This window comes from Tamandua tetradactyla, chromosome 1 (assembly GCF_023851605.1).
Source record: "Tamandua tetradactyla isolate mTamTet1 chromosome 1, mTamTet1.pri, whole genome shotgun sequence".
Classification (NCBI taxonomy): domain Eukaryota; kingdom Metazoa; phylum Chordata; class Mammalia; order Pilosa; family Myrmecophagidae; genus Tamandua; species Tamandua tetradactyla.
Genome location: NC_135327.1, coordinates 170,573,082 through 170,585,949, shown reverse-complemented (window position 1 = coordinate 170,585,949; position 12,868 = coordinate 170,573,082). Strand labels below are relative to the sequence as shown.

The 12,868-nt window shown below is 37.5% G+C and overlaps 1 protein-coding gene and 1 pseudogene across 3 annotated transcripts in view; both read right to left on the bottom strand.

Moving 5' to 3' along the window:
• TSPAN33 (tetraspanin 33) overlaps positions 1-12,868 on the bottom strand; it is an 80,673-nt gene that overhangs the window by 46,109 nt on the left and 21,696 nt on the right. The window lies entirely within an intron of this gene.
• On the bottom strand, positions 9,529-11,957 carry LOC143687266 (asparagine synthetase [glutamine-hydrolyzing]-like; annotated as a pseudogene).

Here is a 12,868-nt window from a genome sequence, read left to right as displayed (position 1 = left end):
TAGAGGTCTAGAATAAGATGAACTGAATGTCAAAGAACAAATAGACAACAAAGTCATCCAGCAAGAAAATGCTTGGTAAAAAAAGTGAAAACAATCTCCAGAATAAACTAATTAAGGAAGTTAAATGTCTAGATGCCAGCAAAAAATAATAATTCATACTAGGAAAATTGAAAATATAACAAACCAATATTTTGTTTAAAATATTGAACAAACCAATCATTCAAATGAGATGCAGGAGTTGAAACAATTCATTCAGGATGTTCGAACAAACATGGAAAATCTCATCAAAAATCAAATCAATGAATTGAGGGAGGATATAAAGAAGGCAAGGGATGAACAAAAAGAAGAAATCGAAAGTCTGAAAAAACAAATCACAGAACTTATGGGAATGAAAGTCACAGTAGAAGAGATGAAAAAACAATGGAAATCTACGATGTTAGATTTCAAGAGGCAGAAGATAAGATTAGTGAACTGGAGGATGGGACATCTGAAATCTGACAAGCAAAAGAAAATATAGGGAAAAGAATGTAAAAATATGAGTGGGGATTCAAGGTTTGAATGACAACAGGAAGCACACAAATAATGCGTGGTGAGTGTTCCAGAAGGAGAAGAGAAGGGGAAAGGAGGAGAAAAACTAATGGAGGAAATTATCACTGAAAAATTCCCAACTCTTATGAAAGACTTAAAATTACAGATCCAAGAAGTGCAGCATACCCCAACAGAATAGATCCAAATAGATGTACTCCAAGACACTTGCTAATCACAATGTCAGAGGTCAAAGAGAAAGAAAGAATTTTGAAAGCAGCAAGACAAAAGCAATCCATCACATACAAGGGAAGCCCAATAAGACTATGTGTAGATTTCTCAGCAGAAACCATGGAGATAAGACAGTGGTATGATATATTTAAAATACTAAAGACACTTAGGTGTTTTAAAATCTTGCCAACCAAGATTTCTATATCTAGAAAAAATTGTCCTTCAAAAATGAGGGGGAAATTAAAATATTTTTAGACAAAAAATCACTGAGAGAATTTGTGACCAAGAAACAGGCTCTACAAGAAATACTAAAGGGAGTACTAGAGACAGATAGGAAAAGACAGGAGAGAGAGGTGTGGAGAAGACAGAAGAAATGAAGATTATCAGTAAATGAAAAAGAAGAAAAATTAGATATGACATATAAAATCCAAAAGGCAAAATGGTAGAAGTGAGTACTGCCCTTACAGTAATAACACTAAATATTAATGGATTAAACTCCCCAATCAAAAGACATAGACTGGCAGAATGGATTAAAAAACAGGACCCATCTATATGCTATCTACAGGAGATGCATTTTAGACCCAAGGATAAACATAAGTTAAAATGAAAGGTTGGAAAAAGATATTTCATGCAAACAACAATCAGAAAAGAGCAGGAGTAGCTATACTAACATCCAACAAATTAGACTTCAAAGGTGAAACAAGTAAAAGAGACAAAGAAGAACACTATGTATTAATAAAAGGAACAATTCAACAAGAAGACATAACAATCATAAATATTTATGCACAAGCATAAATATTTATGGAGCCAGTGTGCTCCAAAATACATGAAGCAAACACTGAAAACACTGAAAAGAGAAATAGACACATCTACCATAATAGTTGGAGACTTCAATCTCCTGCTCTCATCAATGGACAGAACATCTAGACAGAGGATCAATAAAGAAACAGAGAATTTGAATAATACAATAAATGAACTAGACTTAGACAGTTCTAGAACATTATACCCACAACAGCAGTGTATTAGTTAGGGTTCTCTAGAGAACCAGAATCAACAGGAAATATTTGTAAATAAAACATTTATAAAAGTGTCTCATGTAATCATGGGAACGTAGAGTCCAAGATCTGTAAGGCAGGCTGTGAAGCTGACAGTTCCAGTTGATGGTCTGGATGAACTCCACAGGAGAGGTTCGCTGGCTGAAGTAGGAAGAGAACCTGTCTCTTCTGAATCCTCCTTAAAAGACTTCCAATGATTAGATTAAGCAACACTCATTAAAGAAGACACTTCCCTTGGCTGATTACAAATAGAATCAGCTGTGGACGCAGCTGACATGATCATGATTTAATTCTATGAAATGTCCTCATAGCAAAAGACAGGCCAGCACTTGCCCAACCAGACAAACAGGTATCACCACCTGGCCAAGTTGGCACGTGTACCTGACCATGACAAGCAGGATACACCTTTTTCTCAAGTGCTCATGGTATCATTCTCAAGGATAGACCATATGCTGGGTCACAAAGCAATTCTCAATAAATTTAAAAAGATTGAAATCATACAAAACACTTTCTCAGATCATAAAGGAATGAAGTTGGAAATCAATAATAGGCAGAAGGCCAGAAAATTCAAATATATGGAGGCTCAACAACACACTCTTAAACAACCAATGGGTCAAGGAAGAAATTACAAGAGAAATCAGTATATATCTTGAGGCAAATGAAAATGAAAACACAACCTATCAAAATTTATGGGATGCAGCAAAGGCAGTGCTAAGAGGGAATTTATTACCCTAAAAGCTTCTATCAAAAAAGAAGAAAGAGCAAAAATCAAGGAATTAACTGTTCACTTGGAAGAACTAGAGAAAAAACAGCAAACTAACCCCAAAGCAAGCAAAAAAGAAAGAAATAACAAAGATTAGAGCAGAAATAAACATGATGGCCAAGCCCTCAATCTTGGGTTTGTTCATATGAAACTTATCCCTGCAAAGGATAGACTAAGTCTACCTAAAATTAGGCCTAAGACCTCTCTCTCTCTCAGCCAACGCAACAAGCAAACTCACTGCCCTCCCCCTCTCTATGTGGGACATGAGTCCCAGGGGTGTGGACCTTCCTAGCAACATGGGACAGAAATCCTAGAATGAGCTGGGACTCAGCACCAAGGGATTGAGAAAACCTTCGTGACCAAAAGGGGGAAGAGAGAAATGAGACAAAATAAAGCGTCAATGGCTGAGAGATTCCAAATAGAGTTGAGGGGTTATCCTGGAGGTTATTCTTACGCATTAAATAAATATTACCTTTTTAGTTAAGGCGTAACAGAAGGGCTGAAGGGAACTGCCTGAAAATGTTGAGCTGTGTTCCAGTAGCCATGTTTCTCGATGACTATAAAATGATATCACTTTTGCAATGTGACTGTGTGACTGTGAAAACCTTGTGTCTGATGCTTCCTTTATCTACCTTATGGACAGATGAGTAAAAAATATAGATTAAAAATAAGTAAACAATAGGGGGAACAAATGTTAAAATAAATTTAGTAGATTGAAATGCTAGTAATCGGTGAAAGGGAGTGGTAAGGGGTATAGAAAAAAACAGGGGAAACAAAGGCTAAAATTTATTGGGTAGATGGAAATACTAGCAGTCAATGAGAGGGAGGGGTAAGGGGTATGGTATGTATGAGTTTTTTCTTTTTATTTCTTTTTCTGGAGTTGTGCAAATGTTCTAAAAAATGATCATGATGATGAATATACTACTATGTGATGATATTTTGAGACACTGATTGTACACCATGCATGGAATGCTTGTTAAAAATGTTCATGTTTGTATGTTGTTTTGGTTTGAAAATAAAAAATAAATAAAAATGTTCATGTTTGTATGTTGTTTTGGTTTGAAAATAAAAAATAAAAAAACCCTGAAAATTAAAAGTGCTGACAGGAAGCAGATATAGGGACATTAGTACATTGATGATGGTTAGGTGGCACATTGTAAATGTGATTAATCCCACTGAATGGTATACTTAGGTGTTATTGAAATGGGAAAGTTCGTGTTGTATATATGTTTCCAAAATTTAAAGAGAGAGATTAAAGGAACAATAACTAAAGGCAATACATGATCTTGGACTGGATCTAATAATGGAGAAGAAAATGCCAAAAAGGACTATTATTGGGATAATTGAAAAAATTGAAATATAAACTACAAGCTTTATATCAATGTTAAATTTCTTGAATGTGATAACTGCACTTAAGGTGATTACATAAATGAATACCTTTGTGCTCGGGAAAAATACATGAAGCATTAAACGTTTGAGGAGCATGATATATACAACTTACTTTCAAATGTTTAGAAAATAGATTAATAGATAGTAATAGATGGAAAGATAGATGGATGGATAGATTGATAGAATGATACAGTAAATAGCAAAATGTCAAAAGTTGATGGACCTGGAGATCCGGATGGGGGTATGTTGGAGTTCCCTGTATGGGTTGTGTATTATTTTTGCAACTGTCCTGTAAGGTTGAAATTATTTCAAAATACAAAGTTTATTAAAAAAAAAAAAGAAAGAAAGGCGGAGTTCTCTTTACAGAAACATTTCTCACTGCCATGGGAACCCTCCTTGGGGACATACTGAAGGGTAGGTGAGCATAATAAATCCCCCCATTGTCCCTAAATCTTTGTAACATTCCTCTTCAACAGTGGTTCTCAATATCTAGAGATATGGATACTGGAAATATCTAGAGACATTTCTTATGGTCACGACAAAGAGAGTGCTACTGGCATCTAGTGGATTGGGGTCTGGGCTACCGCCAAACGGGGCCAAGATGAGGTCAGTACCCCATTCCCCTCACCCTCGTCTTGGCCCTGCTGCCAAACATTCTACAAAGCACAGGACAAACCCGCCACCCCCGACCACAAAGAATTATATGGCCTAAGATGTTCATAATGCTGAGGTTGAGAAACCCTGTGCTGCAGTATACCAAAGAGATATGGTCTAGACTCTTTGGGACCAGATTTCAGAATAGTAATCAAGCAAACTACTAGAACCATTTCCAGATTATTGAGCTAACATATCAAATCCAGAATCTCTGCTTAGTGAGCCCATATCAATAAATTTGGCCTGGTCCCACTTTCCATTTCTTCTATCCTGATCCCATACTCTTAGGATCCATTCTCACATATGATACTGTTTCCATGGATATAAATTGGCACAACAATGCAATTCTTTTAGTGTGTATCTTGCCTCTACACATGCTGACTCTGTACCTCACACTCTGAGACCTGTTGGAATTTCAACCTGTTATAGGTCTAGGAGAGGCGAGAAGGGGTCTTTTTGATTCTCAGAAGGATCTGCAGTCCTTGGCAAAGCAACTATCTCAGAGGGACACCATTATGGTTTCTTCAGACAAGGGCAAACTGTCTCAATTTCTTCATGGAATGAAATGGGAAAAATTAAAATGTTGAAATAGAATTGAATTTAACATTTCAAGTGTGGTCAGTGCTTTACAGGTACTTCACTACATAAAAATAGATGAAATGTCTCTTTTTGAAACAGAGGTTGGACATAAATTGGGTTTCATACACTACATTAATTCTAATATTAAATTTGTGTATTTATGCAAGCACTTGCTGGAGTAGAAATTCCCAGCGGCAATTTTGATCATTACTAGTCTTGGATTTTATGTCACTTTGATTGAAGGAGAGTTGTGACTCACCTTTTCAAGGGGATGTATTTGTAATAGGATAGTGTTCTCTATGGCACTTTTTGTGTGCACTTACCCATGAATGAAAACCTGTGATAAAAGGTTTAAACTCTTTAATCCGTGAGGAGAATTTAGATCCTTGTATCCAGAACGGAGTGAGTCATGTTTATGGGAATGTTCAAACAGTGTAGCAAACACATGGGTACCCATTAGATGCCAGGCATTGTGCTAAGTGTTGGGGTACAAATATGAATAAAATATAGCCTTACCCATGGCCTTAAAAGGAGCGCACAGTCCAGTTGCAAGTTTAGTTAAACTGCTTAGAATCTGAAAAAAATTGGGCCCTGCTTTACTACTGATGACTGAAAATAAATTTGAAAATAATTAAGGTATCCTGGAAACAAAATACCAGCATCTTTTTTTTAAATCTGACACTCACTAAGTGTGTCAGATTATAAAAAAAAAACCCTCAAATTATTCTACAATTAGTGTGCATTCAATATAAGCCCAGAGTCTGCAAGATTTTCTTTGGGCACATGCCCATAACACAAACAAATCTTTTTCACAAATATAGGTCTGATTTTCCCAAAACCTATATAACAGTACAGAGAATATACTATTCTTTTTAAAGAAGAAGGAAAAGAATTCTATAATTACCTTTTGAACTGTCCTCTCACAATCCTCTAGTTTATTATATTTATGTAGCTATTTTGAGGTTAATTCTTAGTGAGTGTCAGATTATTGTAAGTATCCACTCTGATGTGGAATTTGATGTTTGTCAGTATGTTTTGCTTCATGATTTGAGAAAGGTTAAGTCTGAAAACTTAGGGGAAGAAAAATGGAAGATAAAGTGGTTTAAAAAACATTTTGAATTGATGTTAAGAAGCAGCAAAGGCCTATCGCACACCACATACAAAAATTAACTTCAACTTTTGACTAAAAAGGGGAAAAGAAATGCAGCACAATAAGGTTTCAGTGGCTAAGAGATTTCAAATTGAGTCAAGAGGCTATTCTGGAGGTTACGCTTATGCAAACTTCAGCTAGATATTACAAATTGCCACGGTATGCCAAGCCCCAACCAACAGTATTCCTGAAAACCCAAGAATTACCAGGATTTTATCTGAGATTCTGTATAAATTTCACTCACTAAGTTAATTTTTCAGAAACCTAAAACCTCCAGATTGTTCCTATCCTAGTTAAGCCAGAGATGCCAGTTTCTCCAGGAACACTGATCAGTTGCAGCCCCTACCCTGTAACATCAACACCCCTTTTCAACATGAAGATGCTACAATAGTCACTACCCAGGAATCCCTAAATTTGAAAAGGATCAAAACAAAGGGAGAGTTGTAACAGAGCAGATAGGACTTAACAGATGAGTATGACTGAATGATTATTTCGATATTTCTTTTTAACCTGCAGTGTATTAGAACAGCTAGAAGGAGATACCCGAAATTGTGGAACTGTAACCCATACCATACTTTGAAGTTTGTTCCATAACTACTTGTTGCAATGTACTTTGAAATTCATCACATGTCTACACATATTTTATAGTTTACAATAAAACTGTTAAAAAATTTTTTTTAATAGGGCAGTGCAGCGGTGACTCAGTGGTAGAATTTTCACCTGCCATGCCAGAGACCCATGTTCGATTCCCAATGCCTGCCCAAGCCAAAAAAAGATTTTTTAAAATAAAAAGACAGTGAAAAAAAATGAACTCAAAACAGATCAAGGACCTAAACACAAGACCTAAAACAATAAAACTCTTAGGAAAAAACTTAGGGGAAAATCTTTATGACCTTGATTTTGGCAATGATTTCTTCGATAGACATCCAAAGCACAAGCAACAACAGGGAAAAATAGAGAGATGGGACTTCATCAAAATGAAAAACTTTTGTGTATCAAAAAACGTTATCAAGAAAATGAAGAGACAACCTACAGAATGGGAGAAAATAGTTGCAAATCCTATGTCTAATAAAGGTTTAATATCCAGAATGTATAAAAATAAATCCTACAACTCAACAACAAAAAGACAAAAAAAGACAATTGAAAAATTGGCAAAGGACCTAAATAGACCTTTCTCCAAAGAAGATACACAAATGGTCAATGGGCTCATAGAAGATGCACAATATTATTAGTTAGCAGGGAAACGCAAATTAAAACTATAATGAGATATGACTTCGTACCTACTAGGATGGCTATTATTCAAAAAATGAAAAATAACAACTGTTGTCAAGGATGTGCAGAATTTGGAGCCTGTGAACATTGTGGTGAATATGTGAAATAGTACAGTTACTGTGGAAAGCAGTTCGGCAATTCCTCAAAAAATTAAATGAAGAATTATCATATGACCCAGCAATCCCACTTTTAGGCATATACCCAAAAGAATTGAAAACAGGTACTCACACAGATATTTGTACATCAATGTTCATAACAGCATTATTCACAATAGTCAAAAGGTAGAAACAACCCAAGTGTCCATCAGTAGATGAATGGATAAACAAAAGGTAATATATACATACGAAGGAATATTATTCAGCCATAAAAAGGAATGGTGAGGGGGTGCAAGGGTAATTCAAGGATAGAATTCTCTCCTACCATACGGGCGACCAAGGTTTGATTCCCAGCCCATGCCCTTCCCAAAAAACAAACAAGTAAAACAAACAACAACATAAAATTCAACAAACGGTGCTGCAATCATGAGATCCTCACATGGAAAAACAATGAAATGTGACTCCCACATTTGCAACAAAAGCAATGGCATTTTGATACATTTTACAACATGGATGAACCTTGAAACACAATTAAAAGTTTTTAAGATAAAAAAGTGATCAGCATTAATTTAAGATCTCTATATATCTGGTGTAATTAAATTTCCTGGTCATTTACAAAATCATTGGTTCCCAGTATCACTTGAGTGTTCTCACTTACTCTTTTTGGCCATGTATATAACAGTCACTGTATATATATCACTTCACCCTCCAGGGACAGCAAGGAATAGTGTAAGCAGACCAAGCTCTTTAGCGACATACTACTTTAAGAATTTCCAAAGTGGGAAATGTTGAACCAGGCAATGATTCAGTCTGAGAAGGGAGACCTCTTTGTAAAGGTGAAGCGGCTTCATGAATCATTGGAATATGACATTTGTAATAGTGATGACTAAGTGCCAGTTTCTGTTATAAGCACAGAGTGTCTGAACAGTTAGGAAACATTAGTATGTTATTTAGATTTTCAAATAATATGTTTAATTTATTTTTAGCCCCCAGACATCTTTTCAGGTGAAGTACCTCCAAATTTGAAGAAATGGATCCGTTTGTTAACATGACAAAAAGTTTCTTTCATATTAAAAAGATTTATATAGGTATAATTTTTCCTGTAGTTCCAGACTTTTTAGATACCCTCCAGATAATTTATTATATTTTTTACAGATTAAAATTAGACCCATTGTTTTAAATTGGGGCTGTTTTGGGGTTGAAGAAAAAGATATTGCACATACTATTTAAAAAGCTAACTAACATACTGCTTAAAAACAAGTTTATCCTATGTTTCCCAGATTTTCAGACACCTTCTACTTTATATGCATTAATTCATTTAATCCTTTCAATGACAAAATCAGGTAGATACTATTATAATCTTCATTTCACAAATGAGGAAACTGAAGCAGAGAGGTCTGTTAACTTGCCCAAGGCTATACAGAAGCAGTCTGAATTTAAACCTGAAAGCTTAGCTCTAGACCCTGTGTTCATAACCACCGAACCTCACTGCTTCTCACAAGGATAGTATGAAATATTAGTGACTTGGAACTGACTGAGTCTATGAAGAATCCAGAGCTATGCTGATTCTGCGGAAGAGAAAGGAGTCTGATATCAAATATGTGATATTTCCAGGCTGTACTGAAGTCGTCATATAGCTCATGCATGATTACAAGCTTCCTTACTAATTAGATATGGTGCAGAAAGGCTGTTCTAATCCTAGCATAAATGCCCCTCCTCAGCCTCCATTTCTAATTACTGCCCTAGCTTCAAGACAAGCAGAAACAGTGCTTACAGACTTATTGTACACGAACCTCTTTGGATCCACCGGTGAGTTTTCTTTGTTCCACGGTATTTTTTTTTTTTTAAATTTAAGTGAAGACTTTTATTTTTTTCATGCCCAGGTAAACGTGGGTGGTTGACTCTCCTTGTTCCTCTTCCCAGCCACAACTCCCTTACCCGCACAAAAATAAGAAAAATTTCCTTTAACTCTATAGCTTAGAAAGAGCATCTAAGCTTTGGCAGCTGACTTGTAATGGGTCAGTGTGTGGGCAGAAGGGTCAGAGGCATTGATCCACTAGTCAGCCAGTCAGCCCACCCTGGGTAATGGCATTCAAAGATTTGACGGTGGTAATAGCCTTCTTTAGTTTTAGGACGGTTGAAGGGAAATTTTTGAGCTACAGTTGCCACCATTGCATCATCAACCCTATGTTCAATATACTCCTGTAAAAACCTAAACCAGGAATTCTTCACTGAGGTTATTCCATCACTGAAGGCTTCTTTTGGTTGCCAGAGATTTCTTTAGATATCAGGTCATAGCCCTCAAATGTCTCTCTCAGGAGAAGTTTTTCTATCCAATTCTTTGGAATTCTCATTTCTGGTGGCAGAGACAAACAATATGAAGAAAAACGATGATCCAGGAACGGGAGTCTCAGTTCTAGGCCATGGGTAGCAGTAGTTTAATCTGCACGGAGAACATCAAACTAAATAGAGTTCCTTCAGAAGCCTCTCGCTCTCTTCTTCAGCTTTTTCAGCAGAAGATGCCTTGTGAAAATATATGTAACCCTGTGTAAGTTCATCTGTTGCAACATCTTAAGTTTCCAAAGCATATATGACTTCATCCAGTGCCTGAATGAATGCCTTTCTCAGAATTAAAGAAGATCTCATGGTGATCACTTTCAATATGTTTTGCCACCTTCCTAGCTGCCAGTAAATCAGGACTGTCTTCCATGCCAATTGTAAATGTCTGGAGAGGGTGCTGTATTTGGGCCTCTTTTAGCTGCTTCAACAGGGTGGCAGCAACCAAGCTGGACTCCAAAGCCTCTGATAAAAGACAGCCAACCCTCTGTCTGCCATCAAACATTTCCTAATAGCATTGTCAAAAAGGATCTGGACGTTGCTCATCACATTCTGTAACTCAAAACCTGGGAATGGTTTCTCCACACTGTCATAGAGGGCATGTGGAGGCTCAGCTCTACAGTGATGATGTTTAACCATTTCTACCATTGCAACTTTGCCATTGGGCTTTAAATCGAAAACATCACAGTGTCCCGGAAGAAAAGGCTCTATTTTCAAAAAAGGAGTTGAGGAGTGCTTCAAGTTAACAAGACCTTAAGCTTCTGAACACATCATTAAAAATCCATCTTCTGTCATGGCTTTGAACAAAGATCTGACTCCATAGGTATCTCTTCCCAGGAATACTTTCTTATTGGCAGTATCCAGTAAAATAAAAGCTAACACACTCTACCAGTTTGAAAGGATTTATGTACCCTAGAATAGCCATGTTTTAATTCTAATCAATCTTGTGGGTGCAGTGGTTTCTTCTAATCCCTATTCAGTACTATAAATTGGAAACTTGATTAGGTTCTCTCCACAGAAATGTGGCTCAATCAATTGTGGGTATTAAACTTGATTAGATGGAGATGTGTCTCCACCCATTCCACATGGGTCTTGATTAGTTTACTGGAATCCTATAAAAGAGGTTTGGGAGAGACCTGCTTTTGAGAACAAGGAGAGAGCTGCAGAACCATGATGGAATGACGAGAGAACCACAGAGTCCACCAGCCAGTGACTTTGGAGATGAAGAAGCCTCCCAGGGAGCTTCATGAAGCAAGAGGCCTGGAAAGGAGGCTAGCAGACATTGCCATGTTTGCCATGTGCCTTCCCAGTTGAGAGAGAAATGCTGAACTCATTGGCCTTTCTTGAATGAAGGTAACCTCTTGATAGTGCCTTGGTTTGGACATTTTTATAGACTTGCTTTAATTTGGAGATTTTCACAGCCTTAGAACTGTAAACTTGTAACTTATTAAATTCCTCTTTTAAAAAGCCACTCCATTTCTGCTATATTGCATTTGGCAGCTAGCAAACTAGAACACACCCCATCCAACATACAGATCGTTTGCTTAATTCCTCCTTTGTCATAAAGATGAAGAATTATCTCACCATCTACTTTGATCTAGTATTCAAATTCAAAATGATATTGCATCTCTTTGTGGTTATAGATTTCACCATTGTAACAGAGCCAAAAATTAGGGTATTTCTTCAATCAAATTGGCTGCATTCCAAACAGCTGGTGGACGACTGCTAACCGGTGAAATCCAAAGCAGTAGTTGGTGTATCCATTGACATTCTCAAAACGAAATGCATCTGGACCTTTGTGTGCAATCTTCATGGCACTCAGGCACTGAACAGAGAGACAATCATTGCTGTCAAAGAGGGCCCAAATGCCACACATGGTAGAGCGGTGCTACCAGCTCTCTGGACATGAGTGGGCCAGGCTGGCAAAGGTGAAAAGATGATACCAGCCAAGTGACAAAGGTGTCGTGGAGGACCTCCCCACACTTTATACCCACCCGGCTCCTGTAAGGCCTGCAGGGAGTTTCATCATGTTTGAAGGGGCCCTGTCCCACAGTGTTTTAAGTCTGAATTGAATGCCTTTTGCTTGGGTTCACACTTTATGGTTGGCCATAGTCTCCACCACTCGTAATTACATATCCAGCCAACTTCAAATGTTGCTTTGCCTCTCTGGCCCCAGCAGATATTTAAGATTACTGTCTCAGTGCTAGACTTATACCTCACTTATTTAGAGCAAGACATACAAAGAGATGTGTGTGTGTGTGTTTGTGTGTGTGTGTGTGCCGGTGTGAATCTGTTGTGGACCCCAGAAAAGCCATGCCCTTTGATCCTCATTCAATAGTGCTGGATAGGAGCATTTTGACTGTTTCCATGAAGATGTGACCCACCCAATTGTGGGTGGTAACTTTTGATTAGATGATTTCCATGGAGGTGTGTCTCCACCCACTGAAGGTGGTGTTGCTTGCTGGAATTCTTTAAAAGAGGAAACATTTTGGAGAGAGTCCCCTTTTTGGTAGAGCCACAAGAAAGGCAGCAGACACCACCATGTTCGCCATGTGCCCTTCCAGCTGAGAGAGAAACGTTGAACGTCATCGGCCTTCTTGAACCAAGGTATCTTTCCCCGGATGCCTTAAATTGGACATTTCTATAGACTTGTTTTGATTGGGACATTTTCTCAACCTTAGAACTATCAACTAGCAACTCATTAAATTCCCCTTGTTAAAAGCCATTCCGTTTTGGGTATATTGCATTCTGGCAGCTAGCAAACTAGAACAGTGTGCTACCAAAATAATAGAGCAAGTGAGAGGCCAGGATGAATGGC